Source organism: Taudactylus pleione, unplaced genomic scaffold, assembly GCF_031769625.1.
Source record: "Taudactylus pleione unplaced genomic scaffold, aTauple2 ptg000800l, whole genome shotgun sequence".
Classification (NCBI taxonomy): domain Eukaryota; kingdom Metazoa; phylum Chordata; class Amphibia; order Anura; family Myobatrachidae; genus Taudactylus; species Taudactylus pleione.
In genome coordinates, this window is record NW_028285202.1 from 240,448 (window position 1) to 255,241 (window position 14,794).

Below are 14,794 nucleotides of genomic sequence, written 5' to 3' on the forward strand. Positions count from 1 at the left end.
TCTGCGCCCCATTTCAGAGCTCAGAACGACCATCTATCAAGGTGGCCTGCTCCTCGTTCCAGAACCCCGGAACAGCTATCTAAGGTGATCTACTCCCTATTTCTGCACCTGGGACAGCTTTCAAAGGTGGTCAGCGCCCTATTCTGCCACCTGGATAAGCTATCTAAGGTAGTCAGTGCCCTATGCCGGCACCCAGAATGCCTGTCTAAGGTGGTACCCGGAATGGCTATCTAAGGTGGTCACCCGGAATGGTTATCTAAAGTGGTATGCGCCCTATTCCTTTACTCAGAACGGCCATCTAAGGTGGCCTGCGCCCCGTTCCAGCAACAGCCATGTAAGGTGGTCTTCGCCCTATTTCGGCACCTGGGACGGCTATGTAAGGTAGTCAGCGCCCTAGTCCAGCAAATGGATAAGCGATCTAAGGTGGTCAGTGCCCCATTCTGGCACCCAGAACGCCTATCTAAGGTGGAGATCTCCCTGTTCCGGAACCCAGAACGGCAATCTAGGAGCTGGGGTCCTGTCCGGCGTTCCGGGCAGGGAGCCACTGTAATGATCCGCTCGCTCCTATGTGATAGCCTAACACACACCCCCGGACGGGAACGCGCTTAAACAGCTCCTCAGCAGCAGAGGTCGCTGCAGGGAGCTGGTCCGGCGTTCCGGAATCACGTCCGGTCCAGCTTTCACCGATACCCCCTCCTCAGCAGCTTAAGTCAGACTCATCACCCAATCGGCCTCCTCCACATCACCCCCTGCACACCCCGTTCCCGTATCCCAGCCGCGTTTCTATGGATACTGCACCACGTGATGCGACATTTCCTGTATGCCAAGCCTCGTTCCTGAGTCTAATCTCCTCACGTGACCCGCACGTCCTGTATTCCAAGCCTCGTTTCCAACTGCGGTGTCTCTGACCTCTTACTGTCGTCCCCTCTGTGTTTACACTTTAGACCTAACCCTGTGTTTACCGGGCTGATCTGCTGCAGTAAGTTGTCTGACTGGTCCTGGGAGAGGGGATGGAGGTGACTGGTACTGGGAGAGGGGAGGGGGACTGGTACTGGGAGAGAGAAGGGGGTGACTGGTACTGGGAGAGGGGAGGGGGACTGGTACTGGGAGAGAGAAGGGGGGGACTGGTACTGGGAGAGAGAAGGGGGTGACTGGTACTGGGAGAGGAGAGGAGAGGGGGGACTGGTACTGGGAGAGAGAAGGGGGTGACTGGTACTGGGAGAGGAGAGGAGAGGGGGGACTGGTACTGGGAGAGAGAAGGGGGTGACTGGTACTGGGAGAGGAGAGGGGAGGGGGACTGGTACTGGGAGAGAGAAGGGGGTGACTGGTACTGGGAGAGATGGGGTTGACTGGTACTGGGAGAGGGGAGGGGGACTGGTACTGGGAGAGAGAAGGGGGTGACTGGTACTGGGAGAGGGGAGGGGGACTGGTACTGGGAGAGAGAAGGGGGTGACTGGTACTGGGAGAGGAGAGGGGAGGGGGGACTGGTACTGGGAGAGGGGAGGGGGAACTGGTACTGGGAGAGAGGGGGTGACTGGTACTGGGAGAGGGGAGGGAGGTGACTAGTACTGGGAGAGATGGGGTTGACTGGTACTGGGAGAGAGAAGGGGGTGACTGGTACTGGGAGAGGGGAGGGGGGACTGGTACTGGGAGAGAGAAGGGGGTGACTGGTACTGGGAGAGAGGGGGTGACTGGTACTGGGAGAGGGGAGGGAGGTGACTAGTACTGGGAGAGATGGGGTTGACTGGTACTGGGAGAGAGAAGGGGGTGACTGGTACTGGGAGAGGAGAGGGGATGGGGGACTGGTACTGGGAGAGAGAAGGGGGTGACTGGTACTGGGAGAGGAGAGGGGAGGGGGGACTGGTACTGGGAGAGAGAAGGGGGTGACTGGTACTGGGAGAGGAGAGGGGAGGGGGGACTGGTACTGGGAGAGAGAAGGGTGACTGGTACTGGGAGAGAGGGGGTGACTGGTACTGGGAGAGGGGAGGGAGGTGACTAGTACTGGGAGAGATGGGGTTGACTGGTACTGGGAGAAAGAAGGGGGTGACTGGTACTGGGAGAGGGGAGGGGGAACTGGTACTGGGAGAGAGAAGGGGGTGACTGGTACTGGGAGAGGAGAGGGGAGGGGGGACTGGTACTGGGAGAGAGAAGGGGGTGACTGGTACTGGGAGAGAGAAGGGGGTGACTGTACTGGGAGAGGAGAGGGGAGGGGGGACTGGTACTGGGAGAGAGAAGGGGGTGACTGGTACTGGGAGAGAGGGGGTGACTGGTACTGGGAGAGAGGGGGTGACTGGTACTGGGAGAGGGGAGGGAGGTGACTAGTACTGGGAGAGATGGGGTTGACTGGTACTGGGAGAGAGAAGGGGGTGACTGGTACTGGGAGAGGGGAGGGGGGACTGGTACTGGGAGAGAGAAGGGGGTGACTGGTACTGGGAGAGAGGGGGTGACTGGTACTGGGAGAGGGGAGGGAGGTGACTAGTACTGGGAGAGATGGGGTTGACTGGTACTGGGAGAGAGAAGGGGGTGACTGGTACTGGGAGAGGGGAAGGGGAACTGGTACTGGGAGAGAGAAGGGGGTGACTGGTACTGGGAGAGGAGAGGGGAGGGGGGACTGGTACTGGGAGAGAGAAGGGGGTGACTGGTACTGGGAGAGGAGAGGGGAGGGGGGACTGGTACTGGGAGAGAGAGAAGGGGGTGACTGGTACTGGGAGAGGAGAGGGGAGGGGGGACGTACTGGGAGAGAGAAGGGGGTGACTGGTACTGGGAGAGAGGGGGTGACTGGTACTGGGAGAGGGGAGGGAGGTGACTAGTACTGGGAGAGATGGGGTTGACTGGTACTGGGAGAGAGAAGGGGGTGACTGGTACTGGGAGAGGGGAGGGGGAACTGGTACTGGGAGAGAGAAGGGGGTGACTGGTACTGGGAGAGGAGAGGGGAGGGGGGACTGGTACTGGGAGAGAGAAGGGGGTGACTGTACTGGGAGAGGAGAGGGGAGGGGGGACTGGTACTGGGAGAGAGAAGGGGGTGACTGGTACTGGGAGAGAGGGGGTGACTGGTACTGGGAGAGGGGAGGGAGGTGACTAGTACTGGGAGAGATGGGGTTGACTGGTACTGGGAGAGAGAAGGGGGTGACTGGTACTGGGAGAGGGGAGGGGGGACTGGTACTGGGAGAGAGAAGGGGGTGACTGGTACTGGGAGAGAGGGGGTGACTGGTACTGGGAGAGGGGAGGGAGGTGACTAGTACTGGGAGAGATGGGGTTGACTGGTACTGGGAGAGAGAAGGGGGTGACTGGTACTGGGAGAGAGAAGGGGGTGACTGGTACTGGGAGAGGAGAGGAGGGGGGACTGGTACTGGGAGAGAGAAGGGGGTGACTGGTACTGGGAGAGGAGAGGGGAGGGGGGACTGGTACTGGGAGAGAAAAGGGGGTGACTGGTACTGGGAGAGGAGAGGGGAGGGGGGACTGGTACTGGGAGAGAGAAGGGGGTGACTGGTACTGGGAGAGAGGGGGTGACTGGTACTGGGAGAGGGGAGGGAGGTGACTGGTACTGGGAGAGGGGAGGGAGGTGACTAGTACTGGGAGAGGGGAGGGGGACTGGTACTGGGAGAGAGAAGGGGGTGACTGGTACTGGGAGAGGGGAGGGGGACTGGTACTGGGAGAGAGAAGGGGGTGACTGGTACTGGGAGAGGGGAGGGTGACTGGTACTGGGAGAGGGGAGGGGGGACTGGTACTGGGAGAGAGAAGGGGGTGACTGGTACTGGGAGAGGAGAGGGGAGGGGGGACTGGTACTGGGAGAGAGAAGGGGGTGACTGGTACTGGGAGAGAGGGGGTGACTGGTACTGGGAGAGGGGAGGGAGGTGACTAGTACTGGGAGAGATGGGGTTGACTGGTACTGGGAGAGAGAAGGGGGTGACTGGTACTGGGAGAGGGGAGGGGGAACTGGTACTGGGAGAGAGAAGGGGGTGACTGGTACTGGGAGAGGAGAGGGGAGGGGGGACTGGTACTGGGAGAGAGAAGGGGGTGACTGTACTGGGAGAGGAGAGGGGAGGGGGGACTGGTACTGGGAGAGAGAAGGGGGTGACTGGTACTGGGAGAGAGGGGGTGACTGCTACTGGGAGACGGGAGGGAGGTGACTAGTACTGGGAGAGATGGGGTTGACTGGTACTGGGAGAGAGAAGGGGGTGACTGGTACTGGGAGAGGGGAGGGGGGACTGGTACTGGGAGAGAGAAGGGGGTGACTGGTACTGGGAGAGGGGAGGGAGGTGACTAGTACTGGGAGAGATGGGGTTGACTGGTACTGGGAGAGAGAAGGGGGTGACTGGTACTGGGAGAGGGGAGGGGGAACTGGTACTGGGAGAGAGAAGGGGGTGACTGGTACTGGGAGAGGAGAGGGGAGGGGGGACTGGTACTGGGAGAGAGAAGGGGGTGACTGGTACTGGGAGAGGAGAGGGGAGGGGGGACTGGTACTGGGAGAGAGAAGGGGGTGACTGGTACTGGGAGAGGAGAGGGGAGGGGGGACTGGTACTGGGAGAGAGGGGGTGACTGGTACTGGGAGAGGGGAGGGAGGTGACTAGTACTGGGAGAGGGGAGGGGGACTGGTACTGGGAGAGAGAAGGGGGTGACTGGTACTGGGAGAGGGGAGGGGGACTGGTAGTGGGAGAGAGAAGGGGGTGACTGGTACTGGGAGAGGAGAGGAGAGGGGGGACTGGTACTGGGAGAGAGAAGGGGGTGACTGGTACTGGGAGAGGAGAGGGGAGGGGGGACTGGTACTGGGAGAGAGAAGGGGGTGACTGGTACTGGGAGAGAGGGGGTGACTGGTACTGGGAGAGGGGAGGGAGGTGACTAGTACTGGGAGAGATGGGGTTGACTGGTACTGGGAGAGAGAAGGGGGTGACTGGTACTGGGAGAGGGGAGGGGGAACTGGTACTGGGAGAGAGAAGGGGGTGACTGGTACTGGGAGAGGAGAGGGGAGGGGGGACTGGTACTGGGAGAGAGAAGGGGGTGACTGGTACTGGGAGAGGAGAGGGGAGGGGGGACTGGTACTGGGAGAGAGAAGGGAGGGGGGACTGGTACTGGGAGAGAGAAGGGGGTGACTGGTACTGGGAGAGGGGAGGGAGGTGACTAGTACTGGGAGAGATGGGGTTGACTGGTACTGGGAGAGAGAAGGGGGTGACTGGTACTGGGAGAGGGGAGGGGGGACTGGTACTGGGAGAGAGAAGGGGGTGACTGGTACTGGGAGAGAGGGGGTGACTGGTACTGGGAGAGGGGAGGGAGGTGACTAGTACTGGGAGAGATGGGGTTGACTGGTACTGGGAGAGAGAAGGGGGTGACTGGTACTGGGAGGGGAGGGGGTACTGGTACTGGGAGAGAGAAGGGGGTGACTGGTACTGGGAGAGGAGAGGGGAGGGGGGACTGGTACTGGGAGAGAGAAGGGGGTGACTGATACTGGGAGAGGAGAGGGGAGGGGGGACTGGTACTGGGAGAGAGAAGGGGGTGACTGGTACTGGGAGAGAGGGGGTGACTGGGAGAGGGGAGGGAGGTGACTAGTACTGGGAGAGGGGAGGGGGACTGGTACTGGGAGAGAGAAGGGGGTGACTGGTACTGGGAGAGGGGAGGGGGACTGGTACTGGGAGAGAGAAGGGGGGTGACTGGTACTGGGAGAGGAGAGGGGAGGGGGGACTGGTACTGGGAGAGAGAAGGGGGTGACTGGTACTGGGAGAGGAGAGGGGAGGGGGGACTGGTACTGGGAGAGAGAAGGGGGTGACTGGTACTGGGAGAGGGGAGGGAGGTGACTAGTACTGGGAGAGATGGGGTTGACTGGTACTGGGAGAGAGAAGGGGGTGACTGGTACTGGGAGAGGGGAGGGGGAACTGGTACTGGGAGAGAGAAGGGGGTGACTGGTACTGGGAGAGGAGAGGGGAGGGGGGGACTGGTACTGGGAGAGAGAAGGGGGGTGACTGGTACTGGGAGAGGAGAGGGGAGGGGGGACTGGTACTGGGAGAGAGAAGGGGGTGACTGGTACTGGGAGAGAGGGGGTGACTGGTACTGGGAGATGGGAGGGAGGTGACTAGTACTGGGAGAGATGGGGTTGACTGGTACTGGGAGAGAGAAGGGGGTGACTGGTACTGGGAGAGGGGAGGGGGGACTGGTACTGGGAGAGAGAAGGGGGTGACTGGTACTGGGAGAGAGGGGGTGACTGGTACTGGGAGAGGGGAGGGAGGTGACTAGTACTGGGAGAGATGGGGTTGACTGGTACTGGGAGAGAGAAGGGGGTGACTGGTACTGGGAGAGGGGAGGGGGAACTCGTACTGGGAGAGAGAAGGGGGTGACTGGTACTGGGAGAGGAGAGGGGAGGGGGGACTGGTACTGGGAGAGAGAAGGGGGTGACTGGTACTGGGAGAGGAGAGGGGAGGGGGGACTGGTACTGGGAGAGAGAAGGGGGTGACTGGTACTGGGAGAGGAGAGGGGAGGGGGGACTGGTACTGGGAGAGAGAAGGGGGTGACTGGTACTGGGAGAGGAGAGGGGAGGGGGGACTGGTACTGGGAGAGAGAAGGGGGTGACTGGTACTGGGAGAGGGGAGGGAGGTGACTAGTACTGGGAGAGATGGGGTTGACTGGTACTGGGAGAGAGAAGGGGGTGACTGGTACTGGGAGAGGGGAGGGGGAACTGGTACTGGGAGAGAGAAGGGGGTGACTGGTACTGGGAGAGGAGAGGGGAGGGGGGACTGGTACTGGGAGAGAGAAGGGGGTGACTGGTACTGGGAGAGGAGAGGGGAGGGGGGACTGGTACTGGGAGAGAGAAGGGGGTGACTGGTACTGGGAGAGAGGGGGTGACTGGTACTGGGAGAGGGGAGGGAGGTGACTGGTACTGGGAGAGGGGAGGGAGGTGACTAGTACTGGGAGAGATGGGGTTGACTGGTACTGGGAGAGAGAAGGGGGTGACTGGTACTGGGAGAGGGGAGGGGGAACTGGTACTGGGAGAGAGAAGGGGGTGACTGGTACTGGGAGAGAGGGGGTGACTGGTACTGGGAGAGGGGAGGGAGGTGACTAGTACTGGGAGAGATGGGGTTGACTGGTACTGGGAGAGAGAGGGGGGTGACTGGTACTGGGAGAGGGGAGGGGGGAACTGGTACTGGGAGAGAGAAGGGGGTGACTGGTACTGGAGAGGAGAGGGGAGGGGGGACTGGTACTGGGAGAGAGAAGGGGGTGACTGGTACTGGGAGAGGAGAGCGGAGGGGGGACTGGTACTGGGAGAGAGAAGGGGGTGACTGGTACTGGGAGAGAGGGGGTGACTGGTACTGGGAGAGGGGAGGGAGGTGACTAGTACTGGGAGAGATGGGGTTGACTGGTACTGGGAGAGAGAAGGGGGTGACTGGTACTGGGAGAGGGGAGGGGGGACTGGTACTGGGAGAGAGAAGGGGGTGACTGGTACTGGGAGAGAGGGGGTGACTGGTACTGGGAGAGGGGAGGGAGGTGACTAGTACTGGGAGAGATGGGGTTGACTGGTACTGGGAGAGAGAAGGGGGTGACTGGTACTGGGAGAGGGGAGGGGGAACTGGTACTGGGAGAGAGAAGGGGGTGACTGGTACTGGGAGAGGAGAGGGGAGGGGGGACTGGTACTGGGAGAGAGAAGGGGGTGACTGGTACTGGGAGAGGAGAGGAGAGGGGAGGGGGGACTGGTACTGGGAGAGAGAAGGGGGTGACTGGTACTGGGAGAGGGGAGGGGGACTGGTACTGGGAGAGAGAAGGGGGTGACTGGTACTGGGAGAGGAGAGGGGAGGGGGGACTGGTACTGGGAGAGAGAAGGGGGTGACAGGTACTGGGAGAGGAGAGGGGAGGGGGGACTGGTACTGGGAGAGAGAAGGGGGTGACTGGTACTGGGAGAGAGGGGGTGACTGGTACTGGGAGAGGGGAGGGAGGTGATTAGTACTGGGAGAGATGGGGTTGACTGGTACTGGGAGAGAAGGGGGTGACTGGTACTGGGAGAGGGGAGGGGGAACTGGTACTGGGAGAGAGAAGGGGGTGACTGGTACTGGGAGAGGAGAGGGGAGGGGGGGACTGGTACTGGGAGAGAGAAGGGGGTGACTGGTACTGGGAGAGGAGAGGGGAGGGGGGACTGGTACTGGGAGAGAGAAGGGGGTGACTGGTACTGGGAGAGAGGGGGTGACTGGTACTGGGAGAGGGGAGGGAGGTGACTAGTACTGGGAGAGATGGGGTTGACTGGTACTGGGAGAGAGAAGGGGGTGACTGGTACTGGGAGAGGGGAGGGGGAACTGGTACTGGGAGAGAGAAGGGGGTGACTGGTACTGGGAGAGAGGGGGTGACTGGTACTGGGAGAGGGGAGGGAGGTGACTAGTACTGGGAGAGATGGGGTTGACTGGTACTGGGAGAGAGAAGGGGGTGACTGGTACTGGGAGAGGGGAGGGGGAACTGGTACTGGGAGAGAGAAGGGGGTGACTGGTACTGGGAGAGGAGAGGGGAGGGGGGACTGGTACTGGGAGAGAGAAGGGGGTGACTGGTACTGGGAGAGGAGAGTGGAGGGGGGACTGGTACTGGGAGAGAGAAGGGGGTGACTGGTACTGGGAGAGAGGGGGTGACTGGTACTGGGAGAGGGGAGGGAGGTGACTAGTACTGGGAGAGATGGGGTTGACTGGTACTGGGAGAGAGAAGGGGGTGACTGGTACTGGGAGAGGGGAGGGGGGACTGGTACTGGGAGAGATAAGGGGGTGACTGGTACTGGGAGAGAGGGGGTGACTGGTACTGGGAGAGGGGAGGGAGGTGACTAGTACTGGGAGAGATGGGGTTGACTGGTACTGGGAGAGAGAAGGGGGTGACTGGTACTGGGAGAGGGGAGGGGGAACTGGTACTGGGAGAGAGAAGGGGGTGACTGGTACTGGGAGAGGAGAGGGGAGGGGGGACTGGTACTGGGAGAGAGAAGGGGGTGACTTGTACTGGGAGAGGGGAGGGGGGACTGGTACTGGGAGAGAGAAGGGGGTGACTGGTACTGGGAGAGGGGGTGACTGGTACTGGGAGAGGGGAGGGAGGTGACTAGTACTGGGAGAGATGGGGTTGACTGGTACTGGGAGAGAGAAGGGGGTGACTGGTACTGGGAGAGGGGAGGGGGAACTGGTACTGGGAGAGAGAAGGGGGTGACTGGTACTGGGAGAGGGGAGGGGGGACTGGTACTGGGAGAGAGAAGGGGGTGACTGGTACTGGGAGAGGAGAGGGGAGGGGTGACTGTTACTGGGAGAGAGAAGGGGGTGACTGTTACTGGGAGAGAGGGGGTGACTGGTACTGGGAGAGAGGGGGTGACTGGTACTGGGAGAGAGAAGGGGGTGACTGGTACTGGGAGGGGAGGGGGTACTGGTACTGGGAGAGAGAAGGGGGTGACTGGTACTGGGAGAGGAGAGGGGAGGGGGGACTGGTACTGGGAGAGAGAAGGGGGTGACTGATACTGGGAGAGGAGAGGGGAGGGGGGACTGGTACTGGGAGAGAGAAGGGGGTGACTGGTACTGGGAGAGAGGGGGTGACTGGGAGAGGGGAGGGAGGTGACTAGTACTGGGAGAGGGGAGGGGGACTGGTACTGGGAGAGAGAAGGGGGTGACTGGTACTGGGAGAGGGGAGGGGGACTGGTACTGGGAGAGAGAAGGGGGTGACTGGTACTGGGAGAGGAGAGGGGAGGGGGGACTGGTACTGGGAGAGAGAAGGGGGTGACTGGTACTGGGAGAGGAGAGGGGAGGGGGGACTGGTACTGGGAGAGAGAAGGGGGTGACTGGTACTGGGAGAGGGGAGGGAGGTGACTAGTACTGGGAGAGATGGGGTTGACTGGTACTGGGAGAGAGAAGGGGGTGACTGGTACTGGGAGAGGGGAGGGGGAACTGGTACTGGGAGAGAGAAGGGGGTGACTGGTACTGGGAGAGGAGAGGGGAGGGGGGACTGGTACTGGGAGAGAGAAGGGGGTGACTGGTACTGGGAGAGGAGAGGGGAGGGGGGACTGGTACTGGGAGAGAGAAGGGGGTGACTGGTACTGGGAGAGAGGGGGTGACTGGTACTGGGAGATGGGAGGGAGGTGACTAGTACTGGGAGAGATGGGGTTGACTGGTACTGGGAGAGAGAAGGGGGTGACTGGTACTGGGAGAGGGGAGGGGGGACTGGTACTGGGAGAGAGAAGGGGGTGACTGGTACTGGGAGAGAGGGGGTGACTGGTACTGGGAGAGGGGAGGGAGGTGACTAGTACTGGGAGAGATGGGGTTGACTGGTACTGGGAGAGAGAAGGGGGTGACTGGTACTGGGAGAGGGGAGGGGGAACTCGTACTGGGAGAGAGAAGGGGGTGACTGGTACTGGGAGAGGAGAGGGGAGGGGGGACTGGTACTGGGAGAGAGAAGGGGGTGACTGGTACTGGGAGAGGAGAGGGGAGGGGGGACTGGTACTGGGAGAGAGAAGGGGGTGACTGGTACTGGGAGAGGAGAGGGGAGGGGGGACTGGTACTGGGAGAGAGAAGGGGGTGACTGGTACTGGGAGAGGAGAGGGGAGGGGGGACTGGTACTGGGAGAGAGAAGGGGGTGACTGGTACTGGGAGAGGAGAGGGGAGGGGGGACTGGTACTGGGAGAGAGAAGGGGGTGACTGGTACTGGGAGAGGGGAGGGAGGTGACTAGTACTGGGAGAGATGGGGTTGACTGGTACTGGGAGAGAGAAGGGGGTGACTGGTACTGGGAGAGGGGAGGGGGAACTGGTACTGGGAGAGAGAAGGGGGTGACTGGTACTGGGAGAGGAGAGGGGAGGGGGGACTGGTACTGGGAGAGAGAAGGGGGTGACTGGTACTGGGAGAGGAGAGGGGAGGGGGGACTGGTACTGGGAGAGAGAAGGGGGTGACTGGTACTGGGAGAGAGGGGGTGACTGGTACTGGGAGAGGGGAGGGAGGTGACTGGTACTGGGAGAGGGGAGGGAGGTGACTAGTACTGGGAGAGATGGGGTTGACTGGTACTGGGAGAGAGAAGGGGGTGACTGGTACTGGGAGAGGGGAGGGGGAACTGGTACTGGGAGAGAGAAGGGGGTGACTGGTACTGGGAGAGAGGGGGTGACTGGTACTGGGAGAGGGGAGGGAGGTGACTAGTACTGGGAGAGATGGGGTTGACTGGTACTGGGAGAGAGAAGGGGGTGACTGGTACTGGGAGAGGGGAGGGGGAACTGGTACTGGGAGAGAGAAGGGGGTGACTGGTACTGGGAGAGGAGAGGGGAGGGGGGACTGGTACTGGGAGAGAGAAGGGGGTGACTGGTACTGGGAGAGGAGAGCGGAGGGGGGACTGGTACTGGGAGAGAGAAGGGGGTGACTGGTACTGGGAGAGAGGGGGTGACTGGTACTGGGAGAGGGGAGGGAGGTGACTAGTACTGGGAGAGATGGGGTTGACTGGTACTGGGAGAGAGAAGGGGGTGACTGGTACTGGGAGAGGGGAGGGGGGACTGGTACTGGGAGAGAGAAGGGGGTGACTGGTACTGGGAGAGAGGGGGTGACTGGTACTGGGAGAGGGGAGGGAGGTGACTAGTACTGGGAGAGATGGGGTTGACTGGTACTGGGAGAGAGAAGGGGGTGACTGGTACTGGGAGAGGGGAGGGGGAACTGGTACTGGGAGAGAGAAGGGGGTGACTGGTACTGGGAGAGGAGAGGGGAGGGGGGACTGGTACTGGGAGAGAGAAGGGGGTGACTGGTACTGGGAGAGGAGAGGGGAGGGGGGACTGGTACTGGGAGAGAGAAGGGGGTGACTGGTACTGGGAGAGGGGAGGGGGACTGGTACTGGGAGAGAGAAGGGGGTGACTGGTACTGGGAGAGGAGAGGGGAGGGGGGACTGGTACTGGGAGAGAGAAGGGGGTGACAGGTACTGGGAGAGGAGAGGGGAGGGGGGACTGGTACTGGGAGAGAGAAGGGGGTGACTGGTACTGGGAGAGAGGGGGTGACTGGTACTGGGAGAGGGGAGGGAGGTGACTAGTACTGGGAGAGATGGGGTTGACTGGTACTGGGAGAGAAGGGGGTGACTGGTACTGGGAGAGGGGAGGGGGAACTGGTACTGGGAGAGAGAAGGGGGTGACTGGTACTGGGAGAGGAGAGGGGAGGGGGGACTGGTACTGGGAGAGAGAAGGGGGTGACTGGTACTGGGAGAGGAGAGGGGAGGGGGGACTGGTACTGGGAGAGAGAAGGGGGTGACTGGTACTGGGAGAGAGGGGGTGACTGGTACTGGGAGAGGGGAGGGAGGTGACTAGTACTGGGAGAGATGGGGTTGACTGGTACTGGGAGAGAGAAGGGGGTGACTGGTACTGGGAGAGGGGAGGGGGAACTGGTACTGGGAGAGAGAAGGGGGTGACTGGTACTGGGAGAGAGGGGGTGACTGGTACTGGGAGAGGGGAGGGAGGTGACTAGTACTGGGAGAGATGGGGTTGACTGGTACTGGGAGAGAGAAGGGGGTGACTGGTACTGGGAGAGGGGAGGGGGAACTGGTACTGGGAGAGAGAAGGGGGTGACTGGTACTGGGAGAGGAGAGGGGAGGGGGGACTGGTACTGGGAGAGAGAAGGGGGTGACTGGTACTGGGAGAGGAGAGTGGAGGGGGGACTGGTACTGGGAGAGAGAAGGGGGTGACTGGTACTGGGAGAGAGGGGGTGACTGGTACTGGGAGAGGGGAGGGAGGTGACTAGTACTGGGAGAGATGGGGTTGACTGGTACTGGGAGAGAGAAGGGGGTGACTGGTACTGGGAGAGGGGAGGGGTGACTGGTACTGGGAGAGATAAGGGGGTGACTGGTACTGGGAGAGAGGGGGTGACTGGTACTGGGAGAGGGGAGGGAGGTGACTAGTACTGGGAGAGATGGGGTTGACTGGTACTGGGAGAGAGAAGGGGGTGACTGGTACTGGGAGAGGGGAGGGGGAACTGGTACTGGGAGAGAGAAGGGGGTGACTGGTACTGGGAGAGGAGAGGGGAGGGGGGACTGGTACTGGGAGAGAGAAGGGGGTGACTGGTACTGGGAGAGGGGAGGGGGGACTGGTACTGGGAGAGAGAAGGGGGTGACTGGTACTGGGAGAGGGGGTGACTGGTACTGGGAGAGGGGAGGGAGGTGACTAGTACTGGGAGAGATGGGGTTGACTGGTACTGGGAGAGAGAAGGGGGTGACTGGTACTGGGAGAGGGGAGGGGGAACTGGTACTGGGAGAGAGAAGGGGGTGACTGGTACTGGGAGAGGGGAGGGGGGACTGGTACTGGGAGAGAGAAGGGGGTGACTGGTACTGGGAGAGGAGAGGGGAGGGGTGACTGTTACTGGGAGAGAGAAGGGGGTGACTGTTACTGGGAGAGAGGGGGTGACTGGTACTGGGAGAGAGGGGGTGACTGGTACTGGGAGAGAGGAGGGGAGTGACTGGTACTGGGAGAAGGTGGTGACTGGTACTGGGAGAGAGGAGGGGAGTGACTGGTACTGGAAGAGAGGAGGGGGGTGACTGGTACTGGAAGAGAGGAGGGGAGTGACTGGTACTGGGAGAGAGGGGGGTGACTGGTACTGGGAGAGAGGAGGGGAGTGACTGGTACTGGGAGAAGGGGGGTGGCGGGTTCTGGGAGAGAGGGGGGTGACTGCTACTGGGAGAGAGGGTGGGGGTGGTGACTGGTGCTGGTAGAGGGGGGTATGTGACTGAGACTGGATAAAAAAGGGCGCACATTTGTAAATCATTTTCTTTAAATCATAAAACTTGACTTTCATTTTATCTATTAACAATGTCCAATAGTGGACGAGTACCGGCAAAATATCTGTTTAAAATAACAGTATAGGAGAGAGAGTTTTTGAAAGTTATTGCCCCTCTTTCTAACCTCATTGTATAAGTTCATATACACAACAACACATTCAATTATCATGAGACAGAGCTGACGTGCCGACACGCCCTTCGCTGTGCTTTTAGCTTATTCAGTGTCTGATATAAATTTGCCTCTGTAGAGTAGAGGCCAATTAATGACAATAAGACACTTAGAAGAATGCGCTAATCAACATTTGATCTCTGATATTTGTAAACTAATAACTAAAAGCCTCCACAAAACCAACAATAGGAAACTTATCCCAACCATTGTTTTTTCCGACACTGCATTAAAAGAACTATTATCATTTATTGGGGCGGTTTCCCCATTTCCATTTGTCTTTGAGATCGTTTAAATGACAACATCAAAATTATACAGCATATGGGTGGGCATACAGAGGGGTCTGTATATAAAAGATGCAGTTACCTTATCTCCTGCATATTAGCTGGACAAAACCAGATCTTTCCTTTCCCCAAACATAGGAAGTGAATAGTTTCTCCTGTTGGATTCCTGCAGCCCCCATAGGTAGTGGTATGGTCAACGCAGGGCTGTTGTGACAGGGACATTATGGGGACCAAAATTATCTAAAAATAAAATGGAGATCACATAATCCAGGTTCCATATTTGTGACAGATTTTAAGTCGAACAAATTACACCAAATCTATGTCTCGGCAGAGTCGGATTAGCTCACCGGTGTATTGCCGGGATCCGCTGCCAGTATGTGTATGCCAGGACAATGTGTAGAGGCACCCGGCTCTCTGGGCTTGCACCTACAGTCGGCATTACTGATTGTGACGTCCGCGATGTTGACTGTATGTGGAGAGCGGGTACAGAAAGACGTTCGCGGATCCCGGCAATACTCCAGTAAACCAGTCCATCTCTGCTCGAAGAATTGAAACTCTTGGCCAGAAAAAAAACTCTTGGCCACAACAGGACCTTTGGTTTAACCTTATGCAATACAGCATTGTGTGACG

The 14,794-nt window shown here is 59.9% G+C and overlaps 1 protein-coding gene across 1 annotated transcript in view; it reads left to right on the forward strand.

The window, feature by feature from the left end:
- The first annotated feature begins 810 nt into the window (after positions 1-810).
- The window catches only part of LOC148474897 (uncharacterized), a 61,007-nt gene continuing 47,023 nt past the window's right edge, over positions 811-14,794 (forward strand). Inside the window, exon 1 of the mRNA XM_088457977.1 lies at positions 811-979. The gene's annotated coding sequence lies outside the window, so the exon portion shown is untranslated. The remainder of the gene's footprint in view (positions 980-14,794) is intronic.